Raw genomic sequence first — 10750 nt, 5'->3', positions numbered from 1 at the left:
AAATAAATAAATAAATAAAAGAAAAGAGAGAAACGTAGAACAGGACCTACGTTTACATTCCAACTCCCACATAAACATTTAGAACTCCAGTAAGAGCTAGAGTTGCCATTCTTCCTTTACACACATAAAATAAAAATTTTTTAAAGTCTAAAACATTGTAAATGAGATTTCTTTAAATTATTTGTAGCACGAATTTGCTAGTGCTCGTTAAGGACTTGCTTAAAAAAAAATCAACAACTGGTAAATGAGACTTAATGAAATTAAAAGGCATCTGTATAGCAGAGCAAACGATCATAAAGAAAGGCAACTTATCGAATGGGAGTATATCTTCACCAACTATTCACGCAAAAGAGAATTAATATTTACAACACACGAAGAAGTTGAAAACCAAAACATCAAGAAAACAAAACATGCCCAGACCTTGAGAAGGGAATAAGGAAGCCGGGAGTGTGCCTGCCCCTGCTTCTCTTGGGCTGCCGGGAAGATGGCGGACATTCAGACAGAGCGTGCTTACCAAAAGCAGCCTGCAATCTTTCAAAACAAGAAGCTCGTCTTGCTGGGAGAAACCGGCAAGGAAAAACTTCCTCGATACTACAAAAACATCGGTCTAGGCTTCAAGACACCCAAGGAGGGCCATCGAGGGCACCTACATAGACAAGAAATGTCCCTTCACGGTAATGTCTCTAACCGAGGGCGCATCCTGTCTGGTGTCCTGACGAAGATGAAGATGCAGAGGACCATTGTCATCCGCAGAGACTATCTCCATGACAGCCGGAAATACGACCGCTTTGAGAAGCATCACAAGAGCATGTCTGTGCACCTGTCCCCCTGTTTCAGGGATGTCCAGATTGGTGACACTGTCACTGTTGGAGAGTGCAGGCTCCTGAGCAAGACAGTTCGATTCAATGTGCTCAGGGTCACCAAGGCTGCTGGCACCAAGAAGCAGTTTCAGAAGTTCTAAGGGGACTCTGACCAATGCCCTAGAACAAATAAAGTTATTTTCCAACTTACAAAAAAACAGAAGGAAGAAAGAAAAAGAAAAGGAACATGCCAATCCAAAGTAAGCTATAAATCAGAATGGCAAATGCTTAAAAGAAGAAACACAAATGGGTGGTAAGCACTCAAAATGGTTTTCACCATCATTAGCCAATAGAAAATTAAAATTAAAACTACTTTGAGATTTTTATCTCACCCCAATTCGACTAGCTATTATCGAGAAATCAAATGACATCCATTTGTATTTTTCAAATCTTACAGAATAAAGTCTGAGATATGACAAAGACTATCATATTAAAGTTAGACTAGACAGGTCAACGGAAGGAAAAGAACCCAGGAGAAAGCGTAAGAACCAGAGATCCACTTACTTGTACACTCAAGAACCCCATAAAAACACCAAACTGGAAACCATAGTGTCTATGAAGAGGACTTAATGCAGACCTGTGCAGGCACACAGTCTTAGTGAGTTCATGTGAACTTTATGTTGACTTACAAGGCCTTGTTTTCTTGCTGTTCTCTGTCCTCTTACACTGTTGTAGTTGACCTTTGCTACTTAGTGGGATCTTCTTTTTCCCACCTTTTATGTCTCCATATTTCACCCGCTATCACTAGATAAGAGAGGAAGAAAGAGAAAGAAGGAGAGAGATTCCAATCTAATTTTCTTTATTTTGTTTTTTTTTTTCTTTGAACACAATTACTAACAAATTTCAACCAACACCCCCTCGAATGACCAACAACCACCCACCCTGCCTCTTGGGGCCTTAGCATTCATACGCCCTCAGAAAAGTTCCCAAAGTTCTAAATGTCACAGAATCTCAGACACTCTCTGCATCTAGCAAAATCAACGCCTCTGCTAGAGCATGAGGCAAATCATAGTCAGCTGCTGTGGGCAGTCTGAAGCGGCCCCACATCACCACGCCTAGGATTAAAGTGAAAACATTCTTATAATATTTCTGTGTTGTTTTGTTTCTTTATAAGAGAAACCAAAGTTCCAGAATCGTCACTATATACTCTTTTCACTTTCTGAGCACTGAGCGGAAGGTTTGATGGAGACATCCCACATAAGGGTGAGTGTTTCAAGGTCTCTCACTCTCTGCTCAGTGTCTGCCTGTGGTGCTCCATATTTGTCTCCACCTGCTGCAAAAAGGAGCTTCTCTGAAGAGAGCCAAACAAGGCCCTGATCTATATGAATAGTAGATTATCATTAGCAGTCATTTATCACTACGTATTTTTCTTTTGGCAACTATTATTTGGTTTTATTCTAGCTCCATGAATGAATGAATGAATGAGTGAGTGAATGAATGAGTGAGTGAATGAATGAGTGAGTGAATGAATGAATGAGTGAGTGAATGAATGAATGAGTGAGTGAGTGAATGAATGAATGAGTGAGTGAATGAATGAATGAAAATGAATGAATGAATGAATGAATGAATACCTAGCCACTAGGGTAAATGTAAAACAACTGAACTGTCCCTTTTACCTGTTGGGAGAGAGAGAATCAGTTTTCTCCAATAGAGTGACTCTGGGTATATAAACCACTCCAGGACAGGCCTCACACATAGGAGTAGTTCACTAACATATAATGGACTCCACAGTTGTCTGCCTGTCTGCTCTGTCTGTCTGTCTGTCTGTCTTTCTGTGTTTACAGTCTGTTGGGGTTTGGGGAGGTTGTTTTTCCTTTACAATGTATTTCCCCTTCTCCCCGTTTTTTAGATTGAATATGCTTAGTCCAAGGAGTGGCACTATTAGGAGGTGTAGCCTTGTTGGAAGAAGTGTGGCACTGTGGGGTGGGCAATGAGACCTTTCTCCTAACCATGTGAGAGCTAGTTTTCTCCTATCAGCCTTCAGATGAAGAGGTAGAACTCTCAGTTCCTCCTGTACCATGCCTGCCTAGACTGCCATGCTCCCAAGTTAATGATAAGGAACTGAACTTCGGGAACCTGTAAGTCAGCCCCAATTAAATGTTGTCCTTATAAGAGTTGCCTTGGTCACGGTATCTGGTCACAGCAGTAAAACCCTAACTAAGCTATTGAGTTTAGGGGGGAGGGGCTTGTTGTTTTACTGGGTTTTTATTTGTTTTCTGAGAAAGAACTTAATATTGGATGGGTATGGGGGAGAGGATCTGGAAGGAGAGGATCTGGAGAGAGAAAGAATATAATCAAAATATGTTTAAATTTAAAAATTGTTTTAAGCAATAAAAATATGATAAGAAGAGCACACACACAACAAACAAGAAACTAAATGACAACAAATACTGATCGTTGTGTTTTATAAAAATAAAGAGAAGAAATATGTTTGGTGGGTGTGTAATCAGATGTGGGGGAAGGGGGTGCCTTTATAGGCCTATGCTGAGGCATCCCCTCCCTCTGAGGGACCAGCCACAGGTCAGTATAGTATAGAATAGAGTTTATTTGGGGCATAGGGATGAGAGTTAAGGGAATAGAGACAGAATAGAGACAGAGAAAGGCAGAGAGAGAGAGAGAGAGAGAGAGAGAGAGAGAGAGAGAGAGAGAGAGAGAGAGAGAAATAGCGGCCAGACATGAACACATGGAGAGAGAGGGAGCAGGATCAAGAAGAGAGAGTAAAAGCAAGAGAGCAAGAGAGTGAGGAGGAGGCCAGCAGGTCCTTTTATAGTGAGTCAGGCACACTTAGCTGTTGCCAGGTAACTAGACAAAATGCTAACACTGGTGAGGTAGGGAAAGAGGAATCCTTATTCATAGTTAGTGAGTCTAAACTACTGCCGTGGAAATAGTATGATGATTTCTCAAAAGGATAGGAATAGAGCTACTATATTACTACACCACTTCTGGGCACATAGTCAAAGGAGTCTATGTCCTATTATCAAGATATTTGCTCACCCATGTTCACTGCCCCTCCATTACATAGCTGACATACGGGATAAGCCTAGATGCCAACCAGCTGCTGACAGGATAGTGAAAATGGGATTCAGGTACATGATGAGATTCTTTTCAAACTACTTAGTTATTAATTCACTTTACTTCTCAATTGCAGCCCCCCTCCATGTGATAAGATTTTATTCATTTATAAACAAAAATGAAAATTTCAGGTAATTGAATAAGATGAAACGAGAAACATACACACACAAACACACACACACACACACACACACACACACACACACATATACCATAGGCACAGGAAAACATATTCTGCATGTTCTCTCTCATATGTGAGTCTGAGCTTTGAATCTCTAAATTTACATGTGCAACTTATATTTTTTTTAAAGAGGCCAGAAATCGAGGAAGATGTCATTGCAGGGAAGTGATTTAAAGACAGGTGGATGTTAGGTAGAGAGAAGATGCCATGTAGGAAAGATTGATATAGGAAGAGGAAGGGGGATAGGAGAAACGAGGGGGGAGGAGAAGCAGAAAATGTCCTCGTGAGTTTCTGGTCAGGGAGGCCCTACAGGTCCTCAAAACAATATGGTCTTTTGCAATTCCTTTTGGTTGCCCTCAGAACTAGATATTGAGATCCTGTTGACCAAGGCATTTCACTCCTTAGTGGCAAGCTATAGTGGAAATCAAGCTGGAACTGAGGTGGAAGCCTTCTCCATCCCAGCTAGGTTTAATAGTTCTTAAAGAGAAGAGAAGGGATCTTATTCAGCTGAGAACCCGGTGAGATATGATATCAACAAGACCAACAAGGTATTCCCTCTGAATCAAGTGCAGCAGTGGTACAGCTGTTAGGAGCAAACCAACTGCTTTCTCTGCTTGGGTTTAAAACCTATTCACTATTATATTCAACAGAAGGAAGTTTTACCTGATAGTGCAGACCCAGTCCAAAGACCACGGCAAGGTCCTTACAGTCATGCATAGCTGTAGTGTTCTTGTGAAATGTCTTTGTCTTCCTTTTCTTTTTTTTTGGCTGTGTTCCAGGAATATTTTGAGATACTGATTATGAGTAGAACAATTGAGAATAGCTGATCAAAGTTTGGACCCAGCTTTGCCATTCAGTACAAATATGATCTCAGAGAAGTTTTGTTGTTTGTTTTGTTTTGTTTGTTTGTTTGTTTTTAATAAATGACCTGTTTCCTCATCTATAAAATAAAAATAGGTGTAGTGTACTCCCAGAATGAAGTAGGGAAGGTTAGGATAATTCACTTAAAGCACTCAGTGCTTCCTGGCACTATAGAAATTAGAGATTATTGGCCTCACTAGTACTATTATAATTATATTCCTATTAATATCTAAGCTTTAATCATCAATTTGTATAAAACAAAGTATAACGTCTAGATCATTTTTATTAAGCTCTACTTCTTAATGATCTAAAACTAGAAATCTAAAAAAAATTATTTCTCATTCTCCAAGAATATTATTCATTTTCTATTAATTTTTCTTAGAACGAATATGGCTGGTCTTTGCTACTTTGTAGGCTCTTCTTTTCTCACCACCCCCTCCAGTTTCACCACCTAACACTAGATAGGAGAGAAACAAGGACAGAGGGGAGAAGGGAATTAGGAAAATCCCTGAATTTAACTTCTTATCTTTTGATTCTTATTTGACCAAGGCTATTGACAAGCAGCAACCAACCTCCTTAAAGGATCAACAACCACTGGCCCTGCCTCTTGGGTGTCCTTGCATTTACATGTTCTCCGAAGAGTTTCTGGAATTCCAAATGTCACACAACAGAAACCATCTGCAGCTAGCAAAACCATACCTCTGTTAGACCGTGAGGCAAGTCATAACTTCCTTAGACAGTCTGAATTAGCCACAAATCCCCCACATCTGGGACTAAAACAAAAATATAGTCTTATATTTGTGTGTTTTTTTAAAAGAAACAAAAATTTCAAAATTATCCCCACAAGTGAATCTTCTGGGGGAAGAAACAGTTTATTCGGCTTTTGAACCATAAACTATGATCCACGGATCCCGTCGGTATTTCTAAAGTGAGAATTAAATTCTCCAAAGAAAAAAGAACTTGCAACATCAGAGCAAATAGCAAACAAAGGCGCCTTCCCATTTATGAAATGTTTACCTTGAACATGCTTGGTTTTAGAAATAAATAAATTGAGAAATGGCCCAGGAGAGGTGGATCCTTAAAGAAATATGAAGTTCATTTTCGCTGTTTACCTTCATTTCCCTATTCGTATATCCAGGAGCTATTCCAGCAAATCTACTTTGCAGTGCCGTGACTTCCTTCCTTGAACACAGATGATTCACTTGGTGATTCTTCAAACATGACCAAATGCAGCAGGTTCACATTAGGTGGAAGACGCTCTCCGAAGCCTTTCTCAAAGACTCATCATCTGATTGTACAGTGCTAATGAGAACCACAGGATCACTAAAACCCTTCCTTTGTTAGTTGTGAATTCTCATCCAGCAGAGCTTAGTCTACACAACCAAGTGCTTCACACAGCCCAGAGACTGCCTTAGTAAATGTCACCAGTAGGGGGTAGATAGTGGCAGTTTTCATTCTCAGTGTGCTATGATGTTAGAACTCTGTTTTCCATTTTTGTTTTCTAAATCTCTTGTACAGCGTACCTAAAGAATTTAGGCTTCACATATTTTTTTTCCTTGTGGAATCTCAAGCTGTCGTTCCAGAACTCAGCTGATCCTACTAGACAAGGTGGAGCCTATTAAAACATTACATCATCTGAGCATACCGGGCCAAGGAGAGATATTCTCATTTGGTTTTTCCAAGGTAGCTTGTCCAGTAACTCAAACCACTGTGGTGCTTGCAATCTTTGCTTGAGAAAATGTTTGTGAGCGGCTCATCTTGTTCTTGGGAAACTTAGAGAGGTTTAGTCTACGAGATGCCCAAGATATTTTATGCCAGATTAGATCCTCTTGCTTAAAAAAAACAAAACAAAACATTTATTTACTGATTCTCTTAGCACATATCAATTATACTAAAATGGGTTTTATTATTTTTAATTCATGTCTAGAATTTACTGTGATTGTATTTGCTCCCATTATCCTCTTTTGTTCCACTCCCAGTTGTCCCAGAAAATATTAAAATAATGGCTTATCCTTTTATCAGCCCCGTGGTCTCACTCCTGGGGTGACACTATAGTGTGGAGCCAAAGACATGGACTCTGTCAACACGGTCCGAAAGCCGAACTCTCCGCTTGGCACTCCAGGCGTGATTCACTTCACCGCCCCTGTTCTCTCTGTCCCAGGTGGATATGACCGCCCCTGCGAGTTTCTTTACGCCACCGGACCTGGCACAAACATGACTCCAAAGACCAATGGCTTTCCATGTAGGTTTGCATATTAAATTCTCAATCCACAAACCCTCTACACAATAAGATTTTATCCAATGGACAAAGATACAAATTACCCTTCTATATGGCATAAAAGACCTATAGAATCCCTTAAAATATTCATATCTACCTAACGCCAATTAAGTCTACCTGAATCCAGGTCACCCTTCTCGAGCTCCATCTTGATTTCTTCTCCCCCTCTCCTTCCACCTCCTGCCTCCACTTCTGCTCCCCAACATTTCTCCGCCTATCTCTCTCCTGTCCAATCATGTTTTGACTTAGCATAAATCTATACCCAGTCACTCCTTTCTTCTTCTCAGTTAGTCTCCCTGCTACATTTATATCTTTGTCGTTGTTAATGATCAGCTGATTACAGCAGTAGGGTGAGGTTTTTTTTTTACAGGCACATGGTGAATCTCATCAGAAGCTTCACCATGGAAGAAAACTTTCCAGAAGGCAATCCAGGAAACTGTACCTAGGCAAAGATGCATATATGAGGTAAAAGCAAATGATGTCCATCAGCCTGAAGCTCCCAGAAGGCCAAAAAAGAAGAACATGCCTTAAAGAGAAGGCAAATCACTCAATTCTTCTTGGATGTGATGTTAGAGATTGGTTCTAATGTTTTGAATTAATTGGGAATCTTCATGTCCAAATGCTGAAGGTCCTTGTCTTCAGTTGATTTTTGTTTGATCAATCAAGAGCCAATGGCCAATGGCTGAGTGAAAAGAGGTGGGCAGAACTTTTAGATTGTGTGGGTTAGGAACTGGAAGAGAGGAAGAGAGTGAATCACCACGACTTGGGGGAGAACGACAGGACTTAAGAGCTGCCAGAAAGAAAGTAAGTGGCCAGTGAGTCTGTGGTAGCAGGGGAAGGGTGAGGAGTCTCAGGAGTATAGGAGGGGAACATTTGCTGGCAGGGGAAGGTTTAGGAGTGCCCAGCCTTTGAGCTTGTCACAGCATGTCAAAAGATAACTGTGTATCTTTTATCTGCAAATCCAAGCGTGGGACCTGCTGGGAGCCAAAGCAGTGTAACCAAAACTACTGCTACAATGTAAAGTCACCGATACCAGTCAAAGGGATCAGCCTTGTTCTGGAAGAAATAATCTAAGGTATGAATAGCTCACATTCAGTCCTGGGTTTCCTTGCTACTTCGGCTGCCAGGAAAATACTTTCATGGGAAGATTACATTGGTTGTTGAGCAGAGCTCCTTCCCAGGCTAGTGGACTTCCTGAAGTCTTCACATCACTCCTACATGATCCAGAAAACCTTGCTTCTGACCAATGTTGTTTCAGTAAGTTCATGTCATCATGAAAGTGCATGGTTGCCTCTGTCTGTGCAGGCTGTCATCAATATATCCGGTAAGCCTAGAATTCAGAGCTATCACCATCTCAAGGAAAGTCATTCCTTACCTGATGACCCTTTATGTCAGTAATCCTACCAATCACATTGACAGCATCCCAGCCGTGGATCTTGTCCAACCAGTGCTGAAATAAAAACCTAGATGCTTGCAAGGCACATAAATAATGCAGATGTTGCATGTCCGTTCCTTCTCTGGTGACACCTGCTGAACCCTGTCCTACTTCACCAAAGGCTGCAAAGAGCACAGGAGCAAAGTGGTTGAACTGTGGATTTTGCCAGGCTGGTAGAGACCATGTCAAGCTTGGATCTCAATATGTTGACCCATTCTCTCCAAGCCCTGGGCACCACTGTCTCAGAAACAGATCAACAGAACTAGATAGGCATGTATGTGGGAATGCTTGAGGTATTGCCCCAGTGTCTGAAGTTCCTGAGAGCCTCCATCCTGGACTAGACTCTGAGCAATATGGCCGCTAGGAGGCCACCCCCTCTGGCAGTATGAGCTTCCTCCTTGGGTGGTACTTCTGAAAATGAAAAGTTCAGAGTCCAGAAAAATCCGGTGGATCCTGGCATTGTTTAGGGGACACCTTGGACCATCTGTCACAGCTCGTTCACTCAGGGGTCTTGGTGTCACTGGTGAATCTGCTCCCCATTCCAAAAGTGAGAACTGTTATCAATGTTTTGAGCATCTCTTTATAGCCTGCAGGCAGATAAACTGTGTGAGAAGGTAAAGTCTGCATCGACTAATGGAAGAGCTCAGTGGTTCTGATAAAACTCAGTCCTCAGATCTTCACCAGAAGCATCTTATTCGGGCCAGAGCATCATTAAGAGGCACTTGGTGAAGGAGGAGGCAAGCATTTTCTGAGTCCAGGGCCAAGAGTTTGAGTGCAAGAAGTATGGAACAAAAGATTGCAGACCTGCCCCCACCTCTACACCATTAGCCACATAATCGAGGATTAGCTTCTTTAGAAGCACCACACTGACAGTGAAAGTTTTTAAACTAAAACGGTAGTAAAATGCTCAACATTCTCACCTCTTAAACAGAAACAGAAAAAGGATATAGCAGCCATGTCAGAACAGAAGTCAGAACCCTCCCCTTTCCTGTCCCTTCCTCACTTTTCTCTCCTTCTTCTAGAGCTTTCCCGGGGCCTTGAACCTGGACCTTTCCCTCCTGGCTCTAAAAGTCCCAGCCCCTTAGCTGAATACGACTGTTGTCTCTTAACTGGGAGTTCTGAACTCCTTGAGATGACATAAGCCTGGTGCCATTCCTGTGGGGCTTTCCTCACATTCTGCTGTCGCTGAGGCTAAACATTTTATCACAGTGACCGATCAGAATGAGGGGACCAGCAAACTTGCTTCCCAGCTCTCTCTTTGTGCTCCACAATGAATGGCCCCATTGACTGACTTCCTCTTCTATGGTTTTCAATACTTTAAAGAGAATCTGCCGGGGAGATAGGAGCACCTTCCTGTGCTGTGGTCCAAAGAAATCGGCACCCTCGTTCACGGGCAGTCCCCTGCAGACCTTAACTATGGAAATGGAAGCTTGGCATAATACTTATGAAGGGCAAGTCCATCTGATTCACAAGCACATGTACAACTAGCTTTCTTCTAGTAATGGCACGTTGCTCACATTGCTTGGCCACTGAATATTTATGACTGTGGGTCATTTAGGAATGAATCGAGTGATGCTTATCCAATTTGATTTAGCTCAGTTATCTCCCATCATCACACATGGGTTTCTGGGAATCAAATTGAGGCTGTCCAAGCCATATTGCCGGTCCCTTCATATCCTGTAATACATGATTTCCTGCTTTGTTTTCTCATAGAGACTGAGAGACAATGTGCTCTTTAACTTGATCAAGAAACTCCCTGGGGATTAGCAAAGCGCACTCTGGGTGTGTCTTTGATGCTCTCTTTAGTGACAGATCACAAGGACACTGATCTAGTGAGGGGATTTATCCCTTCATGTATTCATAGGATGAAGGCATTATTGGGAGGTATGAAAGACAGGGAGCGATGTCTAACTGGAGAAACAGTTCATTGGAGTGTGTTCTGGCTCAGTTTCATCCTCTGTGTCTTTCATGATGGCTTCTTAGTGTTCTATCATGGCCTCCCAAGATGGGATGAGCCCTTTACAACCACAACCAATAGGAATCTCTGTCCTTTTAAGCTGCTT

At 41.8% G+C, this 10750-nt stretch overlaps 1 pseudogene across 1 annotated transcript; it reads left to right on the top strand.

The window, feature by feature from the left end:
• The first annotated feature begins 484 nt into the window (after positions 1-484).
• Positions 485-961, top strand: LOC308438321 (small ribosomal subunit protein uS17-like; annotated as a pseudogene). Its single transcript has one exon. The product of its transcript is annotated as a small ribosomal subunit protein uS17-like (transcript).
• The last annotated feature ends 9789 nt before the right edge of the window (positions 962-10750 follow it).

Source organism: Micromys minutus (genome assembly GCF_963924665.1).
Source record: "Micromys minutus genome assembly, chromosome: 27".
Classification (NCBI taxonomy): Eukaryota; Metazoa; Chordata; class Mammalia; order Rodentia; family Muridae; genus Micromys; species Micromys minutus.
Note: the sequence above shows the minus strand (reverse complement) of the source record. Positions and strands in the feature narration are given on the sequence as shown.